The 24,409-nt window shown below is 40.3% G+C and overlaps 1 long non-coding RNA gene across 1 annotated transcript in view; it reads right to left on the bottom strand.

Annotated features, from left to right (window-relative positions):
• The window catches only part of LOC125328754, a 141,114-nt gene that overhangs the window by 49,148 nt on the left and 67,557 nt on the right, over positions 1-24,409 (bottom strand). Inside the window, exons 15-20 of the long non-coding RNA XR_007204846.1 lie at positions 21,204-21,372; positions 10,267-10,367; positions 9,005-9,209; positions 5,015-5,163; positions 2,926-3,293; positions 526-656 (exon numbers count right to left, since the gene is read on the bottom strand). This is a non-coding gene — a long non-coding RNA (uncharacterized LOC125328754). The remainder of the gene's footprint in view (positions 1-525; positions 657-2,925; positions 3,294-5,014; positions 5,164-9,004; positions 9,210-10,266; positions 10,368-21,203; positions 21,373-24,409) is intronic.

Here is a 24,409-nt window from a genome sequence, read left to right as displayed (position 1 = left end):
ACAGTCACCTGGCTGCAGAAACACAGAAATACTGGAAACAGTGCAGGAATATAGGAGGGCAAAGCTCAAGTAAGAGGAAAAGATGGAAAACAGGCAGCTATCAAGACTTCCATGCTCAGCAACACCTGGAAATAACTCCCTGGACGTACTTCTCACCTCTAGGTGAGGATTTCCAAATAACTCCCTTTCAAGAGCAACACCCCAACTCATAAGGAAACAAATATCAATGACCATCTCTCATTACTGAGATCTGTACCAAAATCAGTCTGTTCCATGCTCCAAGAAGAGGGACAGTAAATGTCACCAGGGCATGTCATAACACCGAGGTCACAGACCAGTCACAACCATTAAAACTTCCAGTAAAAAGAGTTCACCAAAACTCCAGTGATCAAAAAATTGTAATAGCATTGAAACTTTCACAGAGATGTAGCTGTTTCTCAAAAAATGCCTTTGCCAGGATTTTAAGTCTGGGATGAGGGGTTTGGATAGCCAGAGAAAAGACAGAGGAAGTCAATCCAGACTCACCCATAGCCTGATGGTTACGCACCCAGGGATGGTGGGAGGTCCAGGTCCAAATCCCAAATCTGAAGACATTCCCAACGTTGCCGACAGCATCCAGAAGGAAAGATGTGCTCCAGAGCCTAACTCCATGACACCTTGAAGGAAAAAAAGAAAAATTCCAAAGGTTTTCTTTTCTCTTTCCTGAGAAATGGAAACAAGTTAAAAGGCTTGAAAATTTTTCATGGCACAGACTCTTTTCCGGGGCCAGCTCTAACCCCACGCTGCCCAGAAGTTCACAGGCATGCTGCTCCTACCAGAGCTCATATGGTGAACTCCCCATCTTTTGCACAAAACTTAACAGGATCATTTTCGACTCATACAGAGCATTTTCCTGTGAAAGCTCGCAGGCTCAGAGCAGCTTGTCACCAGAGTTCAAGTCCCTGGCACACAGTTCATTGCAGCTCTAATGTAAAAGCACAATGATTGGGCCTGCGTTGCTAAGATTAGACATTAGTGGCCGTATCAAGAAGAGAAATACCTGCAGATTAGCAGAACAACTTGCTGCTCTAAATCTGAACCTTCTAATCTCTTTTTTTTTTAAAGTAAGTAGCAGCCCATGAGTATGGGAACAGAATTAAAACTGCATTTACTAAGTGATTTCTAAAATACTTCGGCATGTGTTTTAGAAAACTGACAAGTCATTAAAATATAGTTAATAAACATTATTCAGAACTCGTTGCTTTAGATTAACACTGCTTTAAAATCACAGAGATTGATTGGCTCAGTGCACTGCTGCTAGAGGAACTCCGGCTGGTGTCCATGCCCCGTGGAAAGAAACATGATGGGCAACTTGGAGTCTACCTTGCGTTTGTATTTTCTAACTGCAAAAATATTGCAAAAATACTTGTAAAACACTATAAAACTTAGCATCCTAGCCAGTGAAGGCATGCACAGAGACTGGAATCACAGGTAAAAACCATGGAAAGATTGAAGGGTGGCAACAAACTGAGATAGTTGGGGGTGTTCAGCCTGGAGAAGAAAAGGTTTTGGGAAGACCTTAGAGCCCCTTCAAATGCCTAAAGGGGCTCCAGAAGAGCTGGAGAGGTACTTGGGACAAGGGGGAATAGCTTTAAGCTGAAGAAAAGTAGATTTAGATTAGATTTTAGGAGGAAATTACTCCCTGTGAGAGTGGTGAGGGACCAGCACAGGTTGCCCAGAGAAGCTGTGGCTGCCCCATCCCAGGAAGTGTCCAAGGCCAGGTTGGATGGGGCTTGGAGGAGCCTGGGGTAGTGGAAGGTGTCCCTGGCAGGGAGGCTGGAATATGATGATCTTTAAGGTCGCTTCCAACCCAAACCATTTTATGATTCTAAGAAAACTAAAATAAGAACAGAGGTAGCAGCACCATTTTTAGTGACCAATTCAAAGGAACCTGAAATCATGAGCCATTTTTGATCAAACGTAGGTGAGAGCCATCATGCACAGCTTTCACTGATGACAACTTTTTAAAATTTATTGTGTGACTGTCAAGAAATTTTCCCTTTTAGAAGCTCTGCCCTGAGCCAACTGGAGCTGACTGCTTTTCATATTTCATGCAACCGTGATCAGCTCAGATACTGTGTGGGAAACGAACTCGGGCACAGTTTTCAACTCTGGACCATTGCTGACGACCCAAAGCCACCAGGTGAGCTCCACCATCAGGTGGTCTCCCTGCTACAGAGGATAGAAAGCAGGTTTTGATGCTGTTTGTTGATATTTTGAGGGAAGGGGAAGGATTTGGTGAGGGTATTGGTGTTTTGAGAAGGGATTGATCAAACTCTCTTTCTAGTACAGCCCCTCAGCCCGTTTTATTTTGTCTGTCCAAGTACTGCAGATCAAACTCTAACAGGAGAGAGCTGAAACTGAGAAGAGAGACAATGCATCTTAAAAACGAAAACATTACTATTCATAGTTGACTTAGTAATGTAGCTAAAAGAAAAAAAAATCTTCCTTAGTCAAAATTGTGCCCATCTAAGTTAAGCTAAGATAAATATTTGCAAATGCTCTTAAGGACCATTTTTAATCACTTGCAGGATTTAGTGGGCAGCTTTCTTTTGTTTTGTTGGTTTGGGTTTTTTTAATAATAAACTATTTCATATTCAGAAATGTCTGTAACCTAGTGAATGATTTTGATTTATGACATCTCTCAGACATCAGAAGTCTGGATTTGAAAGCTGAAACATGAGGGAGATCCAGATCCTCCAAATTATTTTACTTTTCAGTCTTTTAAGGTGACTTGGAGTTCAAAGTCTTTCACCCTTTCATACTGCTACTTATGCAGAAACAAGAATAACACCTTGCACCCAACTAAGATCATCTGAGTGATACCATCAAATTTATGCTTGAAGGTTCTCATGAGATGGATGTGATTAAACCTGTTTTACCTACCCTGATCCAGGGTGCTGTATTTTGGGGCCACAAAGCTCCATGAAAGTCCATAAACCTGCTCATTTCCTCCCTTCACCACTGTGGCTTGGGCAAGTTTGTTCCACAGGGCTGGGCAGAGCAAATCATGGAGTCAAGGAGTATCCTGGGTGGGAAAGGACCCACAAGGTTCATCGAGTCCAACACCAAGAAGCTTTAGCAGAAGAAGAATCTGAGAGAGATGTTACACACATGAGGGTGCTGGGATTGGTCAAGGCCTCCCTGGAGCGAGGCAGCTGGGTGAAGGGTGACTCCTCCAGTGACACATCTCAAAGCAGCAGGGACATTTTGAGGCTGTGAGAAGCTGCTCTGAGGAATGCAAGGAAGACAGCCTGTTTTAAAAGAAAAAAAAAAAAAGAAAGGAGGAAAAAAAAGTCTTTAAGAAACTCAGAAGTGCAGCTCAAGGCCTTGTTTTCCTTAGCCCAGTGGTGAAGGAAAATTGTTGTCAGACGTGCAAGTATTTAAACAGCCTATAACAGCAAGGAAGCAAATGACTACTTCTGCCAGTGACCGAGGAGAGCTCAGCTGCTCCCTGCGAGCCAGAGGGATTCACATCCAGCCCAGATCTGGGAACACTCTCTGGGGCAGACAACGCTCTCCTCAGCCTCCCTAGTGCCTGTCACATCAGTCATGGACCAAACCTCAAAGCTCCTGGTCACATGAGTGTGTTCCCACTTGGATCTGTGCTGCCTGGTCCCACATGGAGGGTGGCAGAAGGACCCACTCGGCGTGGGGCTGAGTCACCGTCCTCCGTCGTCTCCTGCACCGCTACTTCCAGCACTTCCAAACAAGCCAACAGTGCATAAATATGTGAAAATATTTCTCGCCCACTCCCAGCCATGTTGAAAAGAAACCTGTTGTGGTTAAACGACTCGGTCAGTTCTTTAGGGATTTTCCAAGGTTTCCTATAAAAAGAAATCTGTGGGAAATGAATGATTGCATAATCACTAACACATGCCAATTCATCTAAGTCTATTATCTTTTATGGCATTTTGTACTCTATTGTCCTTACTCTGGTGAATTTCTCTCTTACAATTCTTTTCCTTATTAAATTATTTACACATTTTGCTCTCTCTAACCCTTTTGCATCAGTGAGATACTTAGCATCTACATTAGGAAAGAAGGAAAAGACAAATGGTCCCTTCACCTTTTCTCGCATCATATTTTTCCCACCTTCACAGGAATATCTCAACAAAAATCTCCTTGAAAGTGTGAAGGACCTGCTCAAGTGAGAAGCTGTATTAGCTGGGCCTTGATGCCACAAAAAATATGTTTTTTCCTAAGGGATATGCATTTTTACAGAGGTTTTCTAAGGTCCCTGACAGAAATGACCAGTATTCATAGTTTTAAAATTACATAGTCCCTTGAAAATGCTGCAAGTTGCCTACAGGTCATCATTTCTTAGAAACAAACCCCAAGTGTCTTGAGAGTCTTAATTACACTGCATTTCAATTGGATTTAGGCTGCTTAAACACAGATTTTAATAGGAATTTCAGATCTGTAAAAACCTTTTGATTTTTGACTTTGGGAGCCTGACATTGCCTGAAAGCCATCCAGGCATTCACCTTTAGAATTAATATTTAAACATGTTTTGAGTGGGGTTCTTTCACTTTTGAGTGTTTTTTTTTTTTTTCAGTCTTGAACTCTTCCCAAGAACAACAGGTTCATAAATGTATGAATCATGGCTAAGCACTCACCTTCCCAAAAAGGTGTGGCCTCTGGCACCATTGCATTTATAAATAAATGAAAAGTGGAGAAGATCTGTGTGATTGAGGACCTACAACGTTTTTTTTCTAAAATCCCAGATATTGAGAGGAACTATCACTGATGTCTGCTAACCACAGAGCTCAGACCAGGGAAGAGCCCAAATCAGCTGCAGTAATCTCTAGATTAAACTAAGAGGAAACTCCCCATAATCTTAATGTGAGAGAGGAGACTGCACAGCAAAAATGGGTTCCAGGGACAGGTAGACAGAGAATAAACGAGCTACAGGTCCACTGAGAAAAGCTTCTAATTATAAATATGAGGTGGGATAGATATCCTTTGGTTATACCTCTCATCTCTGCGTTGAAAAGTCCAGCTCTTCAGAGCAGATCTGCCTGAATTTTCTCCAGAAATGCAGCAGGAAAGCAGGAGGGTTGGGGAGAGACCTCGTGTCTCAGACATCTCAATTCTCCATCTCCCAGTGCAGGGCAGTTCCACCTTGGGAAAAAAACAGAACTGGAAGTTCCTACTGGATGTAAGATGGGAGGTTAATGGGGATCAGACCTGATGGTGCTGAAGACAGGGCAGAAGAGGAGCAATGAACAAATATTGAATAACAGTGCAAAGAGGAAAAGGTTCTGTTGTTACACAACATCCTCCCGACCATGCAAACCCTCAGTGTTCCTGCAGCAACTCAAATACTGCAACAAAAAGGAACTGCAGCCCTGTCCTCACTTTTGCCATTCTTCAGATAAAAATGCCTGAGACTCCATTTCCCATTGAAGAAGGAAGCAACAGCCAGCAAGTCCCCAATTTACTGGCAAGTTTTACCAACTCCAGCAAGCCATCAGGACCTACTCCTAACTTACCTCTAACTCCCAGCAAGCAAGAGCAGAAAAGTTCTATATCAAGAGTAGAAACACGTCAGACCAACAAAGTTCCTACAAACTAGATCAGCTTTTCCAGAAGAAGATTATTTCCATTGCTCACAGGAGCAGGTTTTCACAGACAGAAATACCCATTTTGGTTCTCCTGTACTATTCCATTTATATTAGGTGTTTTTTTGACTATATGTCAATTTCTGAAACCAAATTGAATTTTCTTTTAATCAGAAATAATTTGCAAGACTATTCGGCAGCATTCATACCCCACAAGTGTTTTCTTGTTGTCAAGGGCTCCTGAGGATCTCCAGCACCTGTCATCCTCTGCCAGCATCAACCTTTCCATATGGGCAGGTCTCCAGAAAAGATTATGGGTAGTGTAAAGTCCACCCATCTTAAATCACCACTTCTCTGATATGCATCAGGGCTTCAGAGAGGAGAGTCCATTTGGTTTTGTTGCTCCTCCAGTGTCTGTATCCTTCTTGGTTTTACCTTGAAAAGTAGATTTACTCATATTTCTATTGGTCTTGTAAGATCTGCTTTGGTTTTTTCTATTAGATAACTATTCAGTCCATTGGTTACATTTTAAAGCACTTTATCAGCCTATATAATTTTATAATCATTTTGTTGTTTTCACTAAAAAAAAAAAAAATGTAACTAGTCAGACACCTAATGCTACTTAAGTGCAAATAGATTTTTTTTGTGGTTGAATAATAACATCTGTTTTGATTTTCCAGCCACAAAAGTGCGTTTTATCTGGCCTTCCTTTATTTGAACTTTTCACATCTGCTCAGGCCTGCTTCCCATAAACTAAATACCAGATCCTTTCACAATGTAGGAAATTTACCTGCACCAGTTGTTGTCCCAGCTCCAAATACTTCTTTATAGGAGCCAGATAAAAATGTCAAAAGACTAATAAATACGATCTTAGCACACTGTGTATTTATTAAACATTGCTATTTATTTTCTCCTTCCCAAACGGTTGGTACTCACAGACCTGATCCTGCAAAACTTATTTTAATGAATGAACTAATTTACGTTTGTGGAATGAAGTATGTTGTGGGCTGGTGTCCCATGTTCCACACAAAATTTAGAGATAAACTTGTCACAACACTCTTTGTCGTCAGTTACAAATTCAATCAGAAATTATAGGGATGGTCAGATGCATTGTGCTTTCAGCAAATGAAAAGTTATGAGGGGATTTCATAAGCTATTTTCAGGGTTATCTGCAAAGATTTGGTAGCGAATTTTGAATTCTGACTTATTCTGGTCTCTTCAGAGACAAGGAAAGTCAGGAAGGAAAACAATGCTAATCAAAAACACTTTTGTTTTTTTCTTTTTCCTTTTTTTTTTTTTTTAAGTAGATATTTAGTTTCTAATTGTAGTTCACATCCCAAAACTTAAATATGTTTAGTTAAAGGAAAAAAAAGTGAGGGGTGTGAAACTTCAACCGAAGCTAAACAGGACAAGAAGTTTTGCTACTGCCATCAGCAGATTGGGAAATATATCCTGGGTATCAGATAAATGTTAAGGATCAATCTTTGAACTCAGAGCTAAGACACAGGAGAATTCTGCTCTGCTGATGTGACCAGGAAGATATGCAAAAAAAGGAACCCCTCATCAACGTCTTCATAATATCTGCATCTATTCAGCGTTTCTTTCCACTGATAGAGAGATATGTCTGGAGAGCTCCTACGTCCCTGGGCCCCATGCAGCTGTGTCTGCAGCAAAACTGCAATATTAGGCCACTTTCCACAGACAGATAACTCAGCAAATGGCTCTGCAGAGCAGAGGAGAGAGCAGTGACTGCAAAGCTGAGAAGCCGGGTTTTCCTTCTCTCAGGGCACACCAGGAACATCTCTTCTCTTCAAAGTCTCCTACCTCTGTTGTAGGGAAGAGATACAGTTCCATTCTTTTATGCTGTTTTGAATCTTTAGCAAATCTTGGGCTCTGTGATTTGGCAACCTCATCAAATACAGCTTTATCAACCCAAAACACCCACCAGCACCAGTGTCTTAAATAGACGTGAGATAGGAAAGTACAAGGAGGACCTCAGTGGCTTTGGGAAATGTTAGAGAGGAAAGGCAATATCCATGCACTGCCCTTGATTTACACCTTGATTTTTTCCATCTGCACAAAGGACTGAAACTGCGTCATGATGGAACAGTTGTGAGAACCACAAAGAACAAGTCAAAAATGGATTAAAAAGCACTTTATGGCTTGTTAAAGAAATCCCCCTGTTCCTCAGAAGCATTTTTAGCATCTTATTAGTGGTATTTGATCTGACTAACATATTGACTTGTCATTTGAATAGGAGATGAATCCTTTTTGATGGACCACAAAGGGAGTATAAATTCAAATGAGGCACTTCTCCAAATTTTTATTTAAGCATAACCCCAAAGAGCCCATAACATCTGTAAAGGTTTTTTCCGTGCCCCACAAAAGACTATCCTAATGATCTTTTAAATCATGCGCTTTTTTCTTTAGAAGTAATCCTTGCATATGTATTAACTCAAATACTGAGTTGAAAATTCTCTTTTACCTGTTTTCTGGAATGCCATGCATTAAATTGACTTAGGAAAATACCCTAAGCCAATATAACATTTTTTTAAAACAATTTGTCATGGAACTGGTACTTTAGCATGAGTTGAATTCATCATCAGTCTCATACAAAGTAGTTCAGAACTTGACAAATGAAAAACACAAGATATATCAGAGAAATATGCAAAAAAGCCTCATGCCTTTCAATCAATCTCTGATCTGAAATTATTTTGATCTATCCAATCTATACTGTTTAGGACAATTTCAGTGTGACCAAAACAGACACTGCTATGGAGTTAGTAGGCAGACCCACAATTGGCTTCCCTTTGGCAAAAGACAGAATACTTGCTCCTAGTCATTTTTTGGAGCAATTTCATACCATCTAAGAATTTGCACTTAGGAATAAGTTGGAGACCTCCAGCTCATTTTGAAAACAGTAATTTATAGCTACACAGACATTATGATTTTACAGTGTTTTGATAGTTACGCCTTCACTATCCACATGGAACATTTAAAAACGGATCAGAAGCCATTAATCTTGGAAATATGAGGGATTTGTAGCCCGAAGAGGAGCTCAGAGCATTTACAGTCTAAGTCTCTTTCTGCACCTAGGTGTATGGTGTTATTAAGGTATTTTATCCTCTTCTAGAACAGATCAAGAATTATACTGAGGCAACCCTATTGTGGTGAAAGTACTGGATAATAAATCAGGGATCTCAATACTTTATCACAGATACTCTTATTGACCTTGGACAAGTATTTAAGCTGGAAACCATTTTAGGCAGTTCCTGTCTCTTGTTACAATCTCCTACAGCATTCAGTCAATCGGATCCCCATATGCAATTTCATCCTTTAGGCACAACAATAATCACAGCCTCCCACTTCACTAAAAGTCTTTCACTTTAAAATTTAAATACCTTAGAGATAGGTCTAATCAAATCCTCGTATTTTCCACACCTATGCCTTGAAATGTGGGGGAGATCCACTCAATCCAGATCTTTGCGGCAGGCTGTTAATTCCACCAGAGCCTGACCTCAGATGCTGGGTTCAGCTATTCCTAAACTCTGATAAACGTCTGGTCCAAATCCAAATCTGGATCCCAAATTTGTGGTATGGGCCCATCTGTACTTGAAAGCAACATTTGAAAAAAAAGAAGAGGAAAGCTAAGATCATGAATATTTCTATTTGAATGCTGCATACATCAGATTTATGAACTTAAGCAGTTACTTTTTTCTTTGTAAAATCAAAACTACCACAGGATTTCCCGTCCATATATACCATATGCTTTTTCCAACTTTGTTTAAAATTCTTAGCGTCCCAATATGCTGAAGCTTCTGAGCACTACTGAGGTGTTGGGAGGGTTTTTTTTTTTTTTGCAAGCTTTATCAACTTTGCAAACTACACTATAGTCAAGAACTAATTTTTGTACAGGAAAAATAAATTTTATCTCTTTATTTCTGCAATGCAGTAATGACTGGTGAAAGGAACATACTCAACAGAGCCCTTGGGTAACAGCCTGAAACAGGATTAATTCTCCTAGATGACAAGAGTGTTTATTTCAGTGTAACTGACTGTATACATTGGGTCAAGACATGCAAAACCAAGTCCTGCCAGCACACGCCTTGCAGGATCTTCTGAGTGCAATCTTCATTTAGAGCCCAGTCAGATGCATGACAAGTGAGACACCAACGACACTAAAGGAAACATATAAATGTTTGCAAATTTGTTTTATGGATTAATGACCCTACACATAAGAATCGACATTTCCAGGACAAATCACTTCTTTATCCTACTGGTATTTCAGCAGTTTTTGCTTATGCCAAAGCAGAGGCAAATTTTTCCTTCTTCAGATCAAACGAGATCTAAAATCTGGGAAGGTTTAACAGTAAAATAAAAACAATGGGGATGTAAATGTTAACCATCTGCATTTGTCGCTGCTATTTCTTATGATGTGATATCTCCATCAATGGCATTATAGTTTTACTTTTGTTATCTCTCATAACTTCTCAATCTATTATGGTTAATCATTGATAAACAAACACTTTGACTTATAAAGTGGCAATCATCTTGTCTAAATTTAACTGTGTAAAAGTCAAACGCCTACTCCAAGCTACTCGTGAAGGCTCCTTCTATAGATAGTGGTGACAGATTGGCATTTTCAGAGAGAGACTTATCCTACCTGTCTTACACACTTGTTTTAAGATGGGATTAATCACTCTGTGGAAGTACTTTCTTCTTTTTCTTTCCTTGGACTGACTTCAGTAAAAAGCAGCACACAAGCTTTGTTAACAAAAAAAAAAAAAAAAAAAAAGGGAAAAAAACCTCCAATATATTATTTCAGGCCTTGCACTTGAATCCACAAAGGTATTTAGCCTCAAAAAGCACAGTTTCTCCAGGATGCAGAAAGCTTCCCCCTAAAGGCAGATGGGAAGAAGAAAGGTGGAGAAAGGAGCACAGCCTTTATAATAAAGTTTATCACCTGCCCCAACTCTCTGCCTTTAGGGCTGGTGGGAAGCAATGCCAAGGAGAACCAAGACACAAGGGAATATCAGACTTATTTTACTCTGTATTGTTTTACCCAAAGAAACCATGGGGATTGTCATGTCAACCCCTCTGGATGGAATTCCAGCGACAGAAAGGTTTTCCAGGCTTTGGCAAGAGAAAAGGGCTGGCCAACAACTATTCTGCTTCAGCAGAAGCAAAGCAAAACCAGCAAAACCCTTTTTCACATGAGATCAGCTCCAGCTCAACACAGGGAAGGACCACACACCAACCATGGCTTCAGGACATGAGCCTTAGGAGGCAATTCAACGGAAACTTCTAATACCCTTCAAATCATTCAAATGAAAAGATGCTGATGCTGAAGAGGGGAGAAACATTCTTCCTGGCATCTCTCCATTTGAAATTCTGCTACAGTGACAGTATCTGGATTAGACTCCAGGACAGTATTTCTGAAACAGCAGGAACCCTGCTTACTGCATCAGTTTTAAATTATAAGCCTTCCAAAGATGTCAACACCACTTTCCTGGAGACTTTCTTCAAATTAAAACACTGAGCTTTTCCCCTGAGCCTTCACAGAGTCCTATGGATCCATTGCCCAGTGTCACAATTTGTATCGTGATTTGCCTACTTTGGGTCACTGCTACTTCTTCATTTCTGCTCTATAGTCAGCCTCACTCTTTGATGTTACTCAGTCACTATTTCCTTTCCCTTTACTTTTATCTCTGTCCTGGCATTCTTCCTTTAAGCATCCTCTCTACCAGATGGTCTCCATCTCTCCTTCAGAAGTGCCCAAAATATTCCTACTGCCTCCTCTTGATCTTCCCTCAGCAGCAAACCTCTTCATCCTACAGAGCTCAAATACCAATGGATTTCTCCTCCTTGCTGCTCTGCTTCTTTCTTGCACTTTGAAAAGGAATTCACTGGAAGCAGCTAACCTCCAATCCTCATTATGCACGATGCACTCATTTATAAGAGTTTACCCAGGAGAAAAATTCAGACGGGATATAGGCTGCTACAATTGCATTTTTTCAAGTGGAAACACATCTGATGTCTGCGTGCCGAACCGGAGCTCTAGTTTTTAAAACAGGAGCTCCAAATTTTGCATTTGGAAATCCATATGGATCCTTTAATCTGAAGGTCAAAACAGCTTCCATGAAAGATACTGAAAACAATGATACTTTATATTCACCAGCATAATTATATAAAGATGATTCAATATTGTAGTATCATCAGAGGATTCAGAAAAGTCTCTGTATTATGTATTTTTAAGATGGGGTTTAGATGGTGTAAGATGATGCTTCAGAAGTTTACAGAGAGGGAAAAAAAAAATCTTGTCACAATTTATATCTTCCTAATAGGTCACTGAAACTCTGAGGATAACAATCGCTTTTACTTGCAGTTGGCAGTACACTGTAATCAGGAATAAAGCTCCAGATATTTTTGTGGAAGTACAAGCACTTACTAAATGCAGCAGCATAATAATGTATTATATATTATACAAATACAGCGAGGTGGGATTTGTGTTTGTCTCTTTGCTAGAGAAGAAAGAACTCTGAAATGACCTTCTGTTCATAAGTTTCTTTGAAAAAGGCTTGGCCTGAAACCACTTCACTACTATTGATATAGTCTGTTTCTGTACATAAATCTTAAATGTAAGCACGGCTTCAAAAAATAACTAAGCAATCACAAAGCTTTACTTTTCAGATTCAATTGCCTTCAAATCCTTTACTGAAGTCCCCTTGGCACTGTCACTTCAAAATCAGGATAATACTGTATAGTGTTTCTCAGTTTCAGTAAAACAAAAGCCTTATTGAATAAATATGTGTGAAAACGCTGCAAACAAAGCCATCTCAGCAGCCACCACCTGACCGTGCTGTGATGACCCTCCCTGGTGACCTGCGTGGGCTCGGCTCTCGACTTCTTGGCATATCCCAGCACTGCTCAATTCCACCGTCTTTGTCCCTAAAACTGTAGCAAAATACACATTTTCCTCACAGAAACCTAAGAGCAGGCTTTAGACATCAAGGAACAGCAAGGTGACCTAGGATTTCCATATGCAGGAAGCTGCTGATCAAATGGTATATCCTTTTTTTAATCTGCTTCTTGGATCATGAGTAGAGAGGAAACCTTGTGGTTCTGCTAATCCCTTAACTCTGGGGTTTGTAAGGAGAGCTTACAACGTTACCCCGTCTTGGAAGCGTAAAGGCAGAGTAAAATATCCAGTATTTACTATCTCATGCCTCGTTCTGCTCTAAAAAAGGATGACTCAGGAATGCTTTTCTTTTTTCTACACATCATCTTCTGCATATCCTACGTTTCCCTGTAGTTAAAATATTAGCTTGGGCCCATAGATCCCATTATTGCAGCAAGACAGCAGCACATGTCAATGTCCCCACGATCAGGTTGTGGGGCTGTGAGCTCATGTATCCAAATCCCTGAAACCAGAGTCACCCAGCAATTAATTCCTGACTTCTGGGCCCTCACTGTTGGCAGGAGGCACACAAGTAATGCTGCTTCACAGCTGACTGCACCAAACAGCCACAAATCAAGACAAGATCCACTGAATTAGATTTGATTGTCCTTTCAGAAAGGTTCTCTTATTAATTTTACTGCAATTTGTATTTCAGTTTGGTATCAAAGTTCCTCAACAGTCTTTGGAAGCACAAAGAAAATGTGTTTTTGCTAGCAGGTGAGGTAACCGGGGGGATTTTTTTCTCTTGTGGAAGGTTCATTTCAACATCTTTGCACTAAAAAGCAAGAATTATTGTAAATTCTATTTCTGACTCATTAATTCTAGTAAAAAAAAATTATAAAGCAATTATTGAAAAGCAACTTCTTAAGCTGCAGAACAAGAAACAACAAACAAGCTGTTTGTAACAAATACGAAGAACTGTGAATCTGTAGATTCCGAAGTACCAAAAGTGAGAGGGACACCAAATATTCAGAAAATATCCTGGTTCCCTCTGAAGACAAGAAATATCCAGCAGGAATGTCAGTACAAGCTGGTAGCTGGGTTGAGGTACTGCAATTTTATCTCACCTGAACACGAGGTGGTCCCAGCTCTGCCCGACCCTCTGGCAGTCCTGTGTCTGTGAAGCAAATGCTGGTTTTCCCCTCAATCCTTCCATTTCTAAACCTCTCATTTCCACAAGCCCAGCCAGCAATGAGCAGTGCTCAAATCAGGTGTGCAGAGCCCAGGGAAGTGGCCTTGACAGGGGCGAGGGTGAGGAGGGCAGCCTTCACTTAATAGTGGGACAGCTACAAAAACCTGATGCTTCACACTTTACACTGTGATGTGAAGCAGATGTCCAAGTCCTCGCTGTCAGAAAGGACAAATTAAAAAAAAAAAAAAAACAAACCAAAAAACAAACAGTGGATAAATGCTACAAATTGAGGTAGGGTCAGCTCTGCAATGTAGGGCATTAGGCTAGACAGAGGCAGAAATAATTTTCTTGCAGATTAGAAGCAGATAAATGAGAGAGAGAAAGAAGGAAAGCATGCAGTACAGAAAGGAAGATAAGAAAGAAGCTGTTCATCTTATGTATGGGAACCAACTGCTGCATATGTATTTCCTATGCAGTTTTAGTAACTATCCCCAAGATGTTAATCTGAAACACTTTTCAGGAAGTGGACCATCTATTTAACTTAAAATGTTGCTTGGAACACTGCAGGATTTTCAGATAATTCAGTTAAAGCACTGGACACTCAATCTGCGCAGCAAAAAGGCTACGGCCAGGATTTTGAATTTCACACATAGATGTAGATGTCTTACTTAGGAAGAAACGCACTTAAGCATTCAAGTTCAGTCATTTATGCTTGCACTGAAGCATTTTTTCTAAGATAGCTGTTTACTGACAACATCAAGTATAAATTACACATGCATGACTGAGGACATACAGTCATCCACCACAGTTAGTGAGGGTGGGCACACACTAAGCCCAAAAATAGAGGGTATTTCCAATGGAATTAATAGAAAAATAAACAACCTGTAAACTAAGGTGAATTCTTGTTCATAAATTAACACCGAATAGCCCAGTGGGAAATGTAACGTGCAGTTTTCACACATGCCAGAAGTTTGCTGGTGGTTGTGCCCATTAAAGGTGAAGGCTGTGTTACCAACAAGCACGTTTTCATCTGGCCTTAGACTCAGAAATAACAGTAAAAATCAAACACAAACAGTTATTTTCTTCCTTTTGGGATTTGGCACATGTGCTATAACAGACATAGATGGAAACTTCTAAAATAAATTAAAGAATGTACTTGTCAGTTTATTAATCAAAGTTTACCTGCTTCACATTACATGGAGACAAATTAAACAAGCTACCACGGTACTCATAAAACATCTGCTAACAAAGTCAGAAGTAATGATAAACAAACTTGAGTTCCCTTTGTGGTTGATTTCCATCCAGCTGCATTTAATTATAAAAGAGCTATCAAAGAAAGCTCCCCATTAGCAGCTAATTCAGAATGACTTCAGAAGAAAATCCCAGAGCCTCCAGTGATATCTCTCCAACAACTTTCTCATCTCTGCAAGTGATTGAGAAGAGCTGAATTAGACCAGTTTAGTGATCAGTCCTCCCACTAACTGCCAGAGTAGAATGAAGATGATATCTCTTTTCAGTACCTGTGATTGCCTGTTTTCAAAGTAGGACCTATAAGATGTAGCAGACTCTTCCTTGCAAGTAATCTCTGCCAAAAGCCTCAGTGCCAGCCAGAAATACAGAGATAACCCTGAAAATTGCTGTATGCATTTTCTAAAGCAGAGCAGCTGCTGATACCATGCAGAAAGGGAGAAAATTTGTCACTACAAGTTTTTTAATACCGTTTCTTTGACTTGGGTATTTTTCACAAAGAAATCGAAGATGTGGGCATTTATAAATATCTAATTCTGGTTTACAGCAATCAGGACTTTTTTTGTTGATGTAGCTAGAGATGCATATAGTCCCACACTCATGCTCTGAACCAGATGGCAACAACCTTATTATAGTTTTTATTATTTTTAAAAATAATTATAAATTAATAAAGTTGTTAAAATATAGCAGCCACTCTTAAAAAAAATTAAAAATAATGAAAAAAGCAAATACATCAGGGTTCCCCTATAACTCCTTAAATTGAGAAATTTTGGTAATTTCATAGATGGACAACCAAAGTCAAGTTAAAAAAGTGAAAGATTTTCAGTGCACCCAGATCTACTAGGAATTTTTATAAAATTCCATAAGGACCAGCTATAATCACACACCCCAAAAGAGCTCTGTGTACACAGTAATGCACGAGCAACTTGTAGCATATCACTATCAGAAGGTTTGGACAACAAGAAGACAAGTTTGATAAACCTTTGAAAGATTTTTCCTTTTTTTTGTTTTTTCCTGCCTTGTTCTTTTCCTACAAGACAGTAATGGGTGATTCTTCCCTGAAAGCTCACTGCTGCCTGGCCAGCAAGCAAATATGAAATCAAAAGCCCCGTGTGCCAGATCTGCACAGCTGTATTTGTGCTCCCGCGGCTCCCAGAGGAGCGCACACCACATGTCGGTTCCCTGACTTGGGGTGGGTTGGTGAGGTGTAAGTTAAAAGGGCAGCTGTACACTCCGGGATATTTTCCAGATTCATTTTCTACCAATTGCTTTAACAACGCCACAAGCCACGCTGAGGAGGTTGGGATGCTGGGTAGCACAGGTAGGAAATAGAAAAAATTTCCTACAGCTTCTTCCTGATCCAGTCCCCAGGCTCTCTTGAAAAATCTGGGGGCTCTTTATAGAGGGTTTTTTTTTTTCCCTGCAAGAATAAAGGGGTTGGCTCTGATTGCTGCTATTCTAAGAGGTTAAGGGAATATTATATATCCACATGGTAATCAACCAAGGTTTCGTGTAACTGTTGCTCTTGATGTGGTTCTTCCAGACTCTTCCAGAAAAGAGTTTATTGATGTACCTGGCCTAGAAGTTGGAGAGCCAAAGGAAGAAAATGATAACACAGTTTAACAAACCCTTTGTTTACGTAAACATCCATCCACAATCTGTGTCTGGTGGGGTGAACATATGGCTTTAATTTTACCCTTGGCACATGGATCAAACAGTGTTGCCAATATCTATTGTTCTCCTCATAACAATATGCCTGGTGGTTTCAACATATCCTCTCCATTAGCTGGCTTCAGATCAAGCATTGCTGTGTATGTGCTTGTGTCTCCATAAAACTGGAATATGGATCTCTTTTTTGCCTTCTTTGTACCAAATGTGTAAGAAGGAACACAGTTGAGAATGGTGGTCAACTGTTCCCGTGAGTCATGAGAACAGCTCGCTTCGGAACGCGTGGCGGAGCAGGCACTGGGTGGGAAGGAAGGGCTGCATTGGATCTGAAAAACCATGGCCATGTAGCTCAGGCTTTTCAAAAACCAGAGGAAGTGGTGAGTCACAGATCCTTATCCCATTTTATCTGGCCTTTAGCAAACCTTTCTGGATTTGGTCCATCTCTGATCTACATGAGCCCTGCTCTGGAGCATGGACACACCACAGGTGGTTAGGAGAAGGGTGATTGGGGTTGCTTTTCCTTGTTGATTTTCCCTCTCCTTATTTTTTCGGTTTTATTTCCTTCCCACTTCTAGAGAAGGCCACAATAATGCTTTTTTTCTTTTAGAAATTTCCAGGTTCTACAGAGGCAGCACAGCAGATGAGATTGGGATCTGGGGAAGAAACCTCCAGTGGACTCCCCGAGCCAGGGTAGCTTGTCATCTCCATGCTAATCTTCTCAGCTCCTGTCTGGGCCTCTGGAGCACCAGCTCTGCTTTCTTATGCTTCCAGCAGCAATCAAACTTGACATTTCTCCTCTATATTGTGCTGCGTTTCAGCCTGTACTTCCAAATGTTTGATCCAAAATCCATTTCAGTCAGTGGAAGGAATTCATTGCCTGGAACATACTTTGGATCTGGCACCTTCTTTCCACCTGATCACTAATTCCTGATTTATATTCGATAAATCAGTGAGAAAACAGAGCTTTCTGATTTCTCTGGTGCCATTTCCACAATAATGGAGAAAATCTCACTGAAGAAACGTTATCACTGGTAAAAACAGCAATTATATCTGGGCCATTCAGGAAATTTACTTTGTTTAGTGGTTTCTTTCATTCATGACATCTTGTTTTCTAAGGCTGAAACATGATGTTGGAGAGGAAGTGGCTGGGAAGGGTTGATGGTGCCTCAACCATTTGTCCTACCTGGAGCAGAAGCTGCTGCCTTGGGAGGCAGTGCCCTGACACCCTTGGTTGCTCTGGGGCCCTGCATGTAGCATAAAAAGATGAGTGAAATCTTGTGGGAGCACTGCAAGGAGGCAGCTCTGGGAGATAACACAGTGGTGATCAGCACCACCAAAAATAGGGCTCTGCAGGCCTTTTTTTTCCTATGCTCTCATGACACTCCTCCTCACTGGAAGTAGTAACTCTGAAAAGCCTCGGGGTTTATTCAGTGTTTCTGTTTTCTTCCTACTGCACTGTTTCTCACTTGCCTGTTTCCCCCCAATTTTGATGTTTTACCTTCTGAATATGCTGAATCCAAGCCCAGTGCTTTGAATGATTTCACTGACCCTGCCGTTCTGCATGCCAGCACAGATACATATCTTTTAGGTTTACTTTTATCTATGCTAATTTCACTTCCCCCTCACATTTGCAAGCAGAGAGCAACTGCACGGCTTCCTGTGCATCCCAGGCTACAATTTAAGGAGTTTAAGAAGAGTTAGGCTTGCTGCTGCTTGTGCTCTCATATATATTCAAGCACAGCTTTCGGTCTCCTCGCTACACATGTGCTTCAGCCTGTTCTCGACTGTCACAGTGATAACATTTCTATACAAACTCATTCATTAAGACTATCAGACTGTAATTATCTCTGCTGCGCAGAACGAATGCAGGTTTCCCCCTGTAATGGCATGGCAAGAGAAGGAGAAGAGGGGGTAGAAGAGCCCTCCTTTCATTTTTAGAATGACCGTTTTGCTCTGAAAGCCATGGCAGTTCTGCCATTACTGGAAAGCCTAAAAGTAACATCCAAGTCCTAACGCTTAGTGGCTGAACCCATCAAGAAGCAGAATCCTTCCCTGAATGAATCAGGCAGTCTCTATAATTTTGATATATATTTTTGTGTCAAACAAAATCTGGGGAATTCTTTCCCCTAAAAACACGTGTGGGAGGTGGGGACACTAGGAGTTAGCAGGAGAACAGAGTCCTGTATTATTCAAGCCTTATGTGGCAAACCCCCCAGTGCATTAATTTTGAAATTGTCTAATACCACAGATTTATTTATTATAGAATTAATTACCTTGCTTGAAGTAATTAATTACCTTACTTGAAGTGGCACTCATTGACACATGATATTTTGTCTAATTCTCTACTGTGCATAAAAATGCAATATATTGTAATATAAATTGTAGCTGTTATTGCTTTAAACACCAATTTAATCAAGGGGTTTGACAAATGTAACAATAGACTGATTACTTTTTTTGTCAGTATTTTATGTTAGGACTTTGTCAATTTTACTATCAGTTTGATTTCATTCTGAAATAGCAAGTTATCATAACAAAAGTACTCTTGTCCTAATCCATGCAGTTTAAAAAATGTTTAATCCACCCTGGTCATTGCCACATTAGGCATAGAACAGAATTTAGGTTTAAATGCAGTGAAAATCGAGAGCACAGCTCAACACAAACACATGGGTCAAGCATCAGAGTTACTACAGGGTTATGTTTGACTTGGTTCTCCTATCTGTGTCCTGTGTACCCTCAGCAGTTGCTGGAGCTCTGTTTGGGATAGACTTGAGGTGTGGAAAGAGATTTCTAACCAGACATCCCTGGTGAACTCCAAAAAGTCCTGCTGGTGAGGGAGTTAAAGCAGTATTAAGCCAAACTGAAGCAAATGCTGGCATATAATTAACACAGCATTGTCAAAGAGAGCTCATGGTTTAATTTTAGTGGGGAAAATATGGTATCTCAGATACCATGATATGGGTGTTTGTTCACAGCCACTGTACCTGTCAACTATTATTATCCTGATGCTGCCGTGTTCCCTGAACTGTTCTGATATTTTAACAAGAAGAGAATTTTCTCTGATGTGCCATCTGTAAGGCACAGTTTACCAAAGGAAAACTTTATCTCAAATTTTTAATAATTTTCTGTCAATTCCAATAAAATCAGATATATTTTTATAATACTTACAAAATAATAACAAATATGACTCACCACATGTGCCACTATTTCATATGATATTCTTCTTCTCCCACTGACTTTTCTTTCCAGCACAAAATGCAATTTAAATGTCAACTTGAACTAAAAAAGTTACATTCCTGGGGAGATTATTGGTATCTTGTACAATCTCAAATAATTCTACTTCTTTCTACTACTTTACCTGTTTTCTTCTATTTCAGTATCTCATTGTTCAGGTTCTAAAATTAATAAATGGTGGAAGGAATGAAATAATGCACAGTTTGTTTACATATAAATGACAGGACAAATCATAGAATTATGGAATGCTTTGGGTTGGAAGGGACATCAAAGCTCATCCAGTTCTTCCCCCTGCCATGGGCAGGGACACCTTCTGCTATTCCAGGTTGCTCAAAGCCCCATCCAACCTGGCCTTGGACACTTCCAGGGATCCAGGGACAGCCACAGCTTCTCTGGAAAATTTGTTCCAGGGTCTCACAACCTAATTTCTTCATAATATCTAATCTAAATGGACAAAAGATATTGCAAATCAAGTGTATAGGCAGGACAGAGAATGTCCACGCAGGAGCTGTAGGTCTGCTTTGTTCTGTCCAGAGATCCTGTGTTTGGGAAATTCATTCAGGATTTTGAGAATGTTTAAATTATTAAATTTTGGATTTACCTGAGACTTTCAGGTTCCACAAGGAAAGCTGTCATCCATAAGCAAAGATATTTGCATTCTCCATGAGGTTTTCCATTGGGGAAGTACCACAGCCTGAGTTTTCCCTTCTGGGACATGGAACAGCAGACTTCTCCAGCTCAAGCTCACTGTCACATAGTCAGGAAACAGCGATGGCAACCAACTACCCCACCTTAATGCCAGAGTTCAAATCCCTTCCCTCACTGCTGAATTTATACACATTTTTCACTTCCATAAAAACATCTTAATTCATAATGCCGGAGAGTTGTCACGATCTTTCTTTCCTAGTGATTGCTTTTCCTCTGAAATGCCTAGGAAGACTGCTGAATGTCATCCTCAACTCCCTATAGTGTTGCACAACAGTCATGGGAAAGATGGAAAAAAAGTTTTGCTGACATCAGTTAGACGTCAACAAGTTTAGTGCTGAGGTTTAGCTCTAATCTCTGTGTTTTAGTTTCTTAATTCCAACACTCCTAGTGCTCCCCAGTTTGTGAGAATACAGAATAAAGACTGGCACAAGCAGCTCCTCCATTTTTTGAGTCACAGAAATAACTTGGACTGTTCCACTTCAGGAGAAATAAGGATTATGATGTCAAACAAACTGAGGACTCACTGCTGCCTGACTTAAAAAAAATGGAGATGGTTTAGTCTAAATGAAAATTAGAGGTTCAATATGTCAAAGACACCAAAGGCACCATGAAAGGTAGGAAGCAGGCTCTGATTCAAAATGAACTCTAAACTCACCTGGAATTGCCATGGGAAACAGTTGCTGGAAAAACCATCTGGAAAAATTCCTCCAAGAGGAGAGTTGTTGGTCAACCTGCTTGGCCCCTTCATCCAGTCTGAATACAGAGTTTTCTTACAGGCACGAAAGGTTCAGCTGTGCCACAGATTTCCAGGGTCTTGATGGTATCTGCAGCAATGGATGAGACCTGCATCAAGGAATGTTCACCAGGAGATTTTTACAATGATTTTCTAGTGAGATTATTGAAAACTGGGGTTAGAGTCAAGTTCTATATACTCACACTGACTTCAAGGGCCAGTTGCACATCTGAAAAACCACTCTTTCTTTCTTTTTCTGGAAATCTGTGCGTCACCCACCGTTCTCACCTAACTTCTGCAGCAAACAGGTGAGGACCTTGCTAGCTCCCAGCTTTGATTCTTGCCTGCAGTAAAACCCATCCTTTGCAGAGAATGGGGGATGATCCTTCAGGAAAAAAACCCCAGGCTTTAGGATGCATTTTATTACTCACTTTCTGACTCTCAGTTTAATAAAGACAGATATATTTAAGGTGTCTGAGTTCTGCCAAGAGGGAAGGTCTCCTGCAGCCCCTGTATATTCTAGAGTTTTTTAGGGTTGCTCTGCTCCATGGACAAATGAAGAGCACCTCATACTGCCTGTATTTACCCCTCAGAGGTGTTGGAGGCTGTAATTAATTACTGTTTGTAGAACCCATTGAGATTGTTAGAGAAAGGCACTAGAGAGTGAGTGGTGTTATAAATTATTACACTTGAAAACGTTCAAACTCTTCAGCCTTCCACTGCTTGCCTTCACACAAACTTGAAGCATTTCCCTTTCTCCTCCTGGAATAAAATTTGCCCTCTTGACATGCACAAACCATTAGAGAGGCTGTGCTTACAAGCACCTAACAGTATTTTCTCAAGTTTATTTTGACATTGACTTTTAATCAACGTGACGATGATTGAAAAAGCCAGTCCAACATTTCACTAAAAAGGAATATTAAAAGTGCATTGATTGTGTCTGCAAAGATATGCAATTAAAAAGTATAAGTGCTGTTATTTAACACTTGACTTTACTTATTTTGAACTCTTGTGGCCCTGTTGTGTACATGGTTAAATGTGCAATGCTGTGTGTTTCAAGTAACTTGGCTGTAAGCAATTTTATATTTTAATGAAAATAATTACAGTTTGAGTAATATGAAGTGTATCTGAAGTATAACCCCTGATGCTACTTCCCCAGAATTAGCTGTGATATAAATTATCATAATTTATTATGGTGACTCTGTGCTTTATGTGTTTATAGGGGATCCTGGCTAGCAATGATGATTCTTAACTAACAAAGGATTGCATTTCAAAAGCAATTTTTTCTTGGATCTCCTCTGTAATTCTTCCCCAAAAGTGATATGATTTAACTGTGCTGCAGTATGTGCTATTGCAAAGATGGCATTATTGTGCTGTCATTTTGACAGCTTACTTTAATTTACACCATTTAATGGGTGAATACATTTTTTAAAAATCTGGTGTTATTCTTTCTTAATATACCATATGCCATCGATCCCACATGCACTTCTTTGCATAAGCACACCAAGTTACAGAGTGGTATAAAGCAACCTATGTGTCATGTACAACCTCTCCCTTGAGTGACACATCAGAAGCTCAGGTCCTCTCTGTTCTTCAAGGATTTCAGTGGATCCTGTGACATTTCTGAGCCTCGAGCTGAAATATGCTACATGATACGTGATGTCCCCACTGGCATCTGTCCACCTCAGAGATGGGCACTTTTCAGATACGCTGTACAAAAATAAATTTCTGAAAGTCATTTGCCTTGCTAAAAGCAGCAATATAGAAAGTGTAAAGACTGTTGTAATTACATTACTGCAAAGGCCAGTATCTGCAGCAGCTGGTTTCAATTCCTACCACTATTTTAAACTATTTGGTCAAACAAAATCTCTTCCAGCTCCTGACACATTTTGCCAGCTAATGGTAACTACTCATCAGCACGGGCAAAGGTTGGACAATCATTCCCTTTGTGTCCTTTTGGGGAGGGCAGCCTGATCATTCCTCTGTCTGAGGAATTTCAGGGTCACCTCCAAAGGAAGCAAAGAATGCAGGTGTTTGATCCAGGCCTGTCCACGCCTTTCCCATAAATGTACACCTCAGCTCAGCAAACATCAGTTCATTAGAGCTTTCCCATCCAGACTCCTGTACTTAAGCAACCTTCCAAAAGGATTCAGATACTCAGTCTACCAAGGCCAGGTTGGACCGGGCTTGGAGCAGCCTGGTCGGGTGGAAGGTGTCTCTGCCCATGGCAGGGATTGGAACAAGGTGAGCTTTAAGTTCCCTTCCAGACCAAACCATTCTATAATTATGTGATTCTACTCATGTTACAAAGTGACCAGAGGATGCCACTGGGAGCAATCCCTCCTCCTCAGGAGGATCTGCCACCCTGGGTTCATGTAGCGTGTGAAAGCATGTCCACAGCTCCCAGGTCACACCCGGCTTTCCTCTGCCTTGCTTGGTCCTGCCCACAAAAAACCTTTTGTCAATTTGCTCAGCAGAGCCTGCAATCCTGGCCCAGGAATAATCTCTGAAGGCTTCAGAAAATGTGCTGTGGGACGTTATCTCAGTAGAGGAAAATTTCGTTTGGGAAGCAGCCCAATTTAAGAAAACAATTTCATGACAGCGTGGAAAGCAAGCTGATGATACTCCAAGAACTTAACTTTATTTGGTAGACTTTTGTCCGCTTTCCAGGGACACCTAAGAGTTAAATAATTTAAGACTATAACAAAAACAACAAAAAAAAAGATATCTCAGTCATTCCATTTTCCTGTTACAAATATTATTTTTGGACAGAAATTCTGCAAACAAAAGTTCAAGATGAGCTAAAGATTTTAAGCAGGAGGTATCCAAGGCTGAAAAGGATTTTGTTGACATGAACTGAAGAAATACAAGATACCTTTATACTTACTTAGCTCTTTGATGTTATACATGATACCCAGTATGGCATTACAACCAACTGTACATGTCATAAAAATACACAGATTCCATGTGGAGTGAACCTGCAGAGAATTAATCCCTCTGCCAAGGTGTATCCTGAAACGTATTATGCCACCCTTGCTTCAAACTCCAGTTTACACATTCCCTGCAACTCGCGTGACCAGAAACATCAAAACACCCCAGCACAAACATGAAAAACTATAATTTTAAGT

The sequence above is a fragment of the Corvus hawaiiensis genome, chromosome 7, assembly GCF_020740725.1.
Source record: "Corvus hawaiiensis isolate bCorHaw1 chromosome 7, bCorHaw1.pri.cur, whole genome shotgun sequence".
Classification (NCBI taxonomy): domain Eukaryota; kingdom Metazoa; phylum Chordata; class Aves; order Passeriformes; family Corvidae; genus Corvus; species Corvus hawaiiensis.
This window is presented reverse-complemented; position numbering and strand designations above follow the sequence as displayed.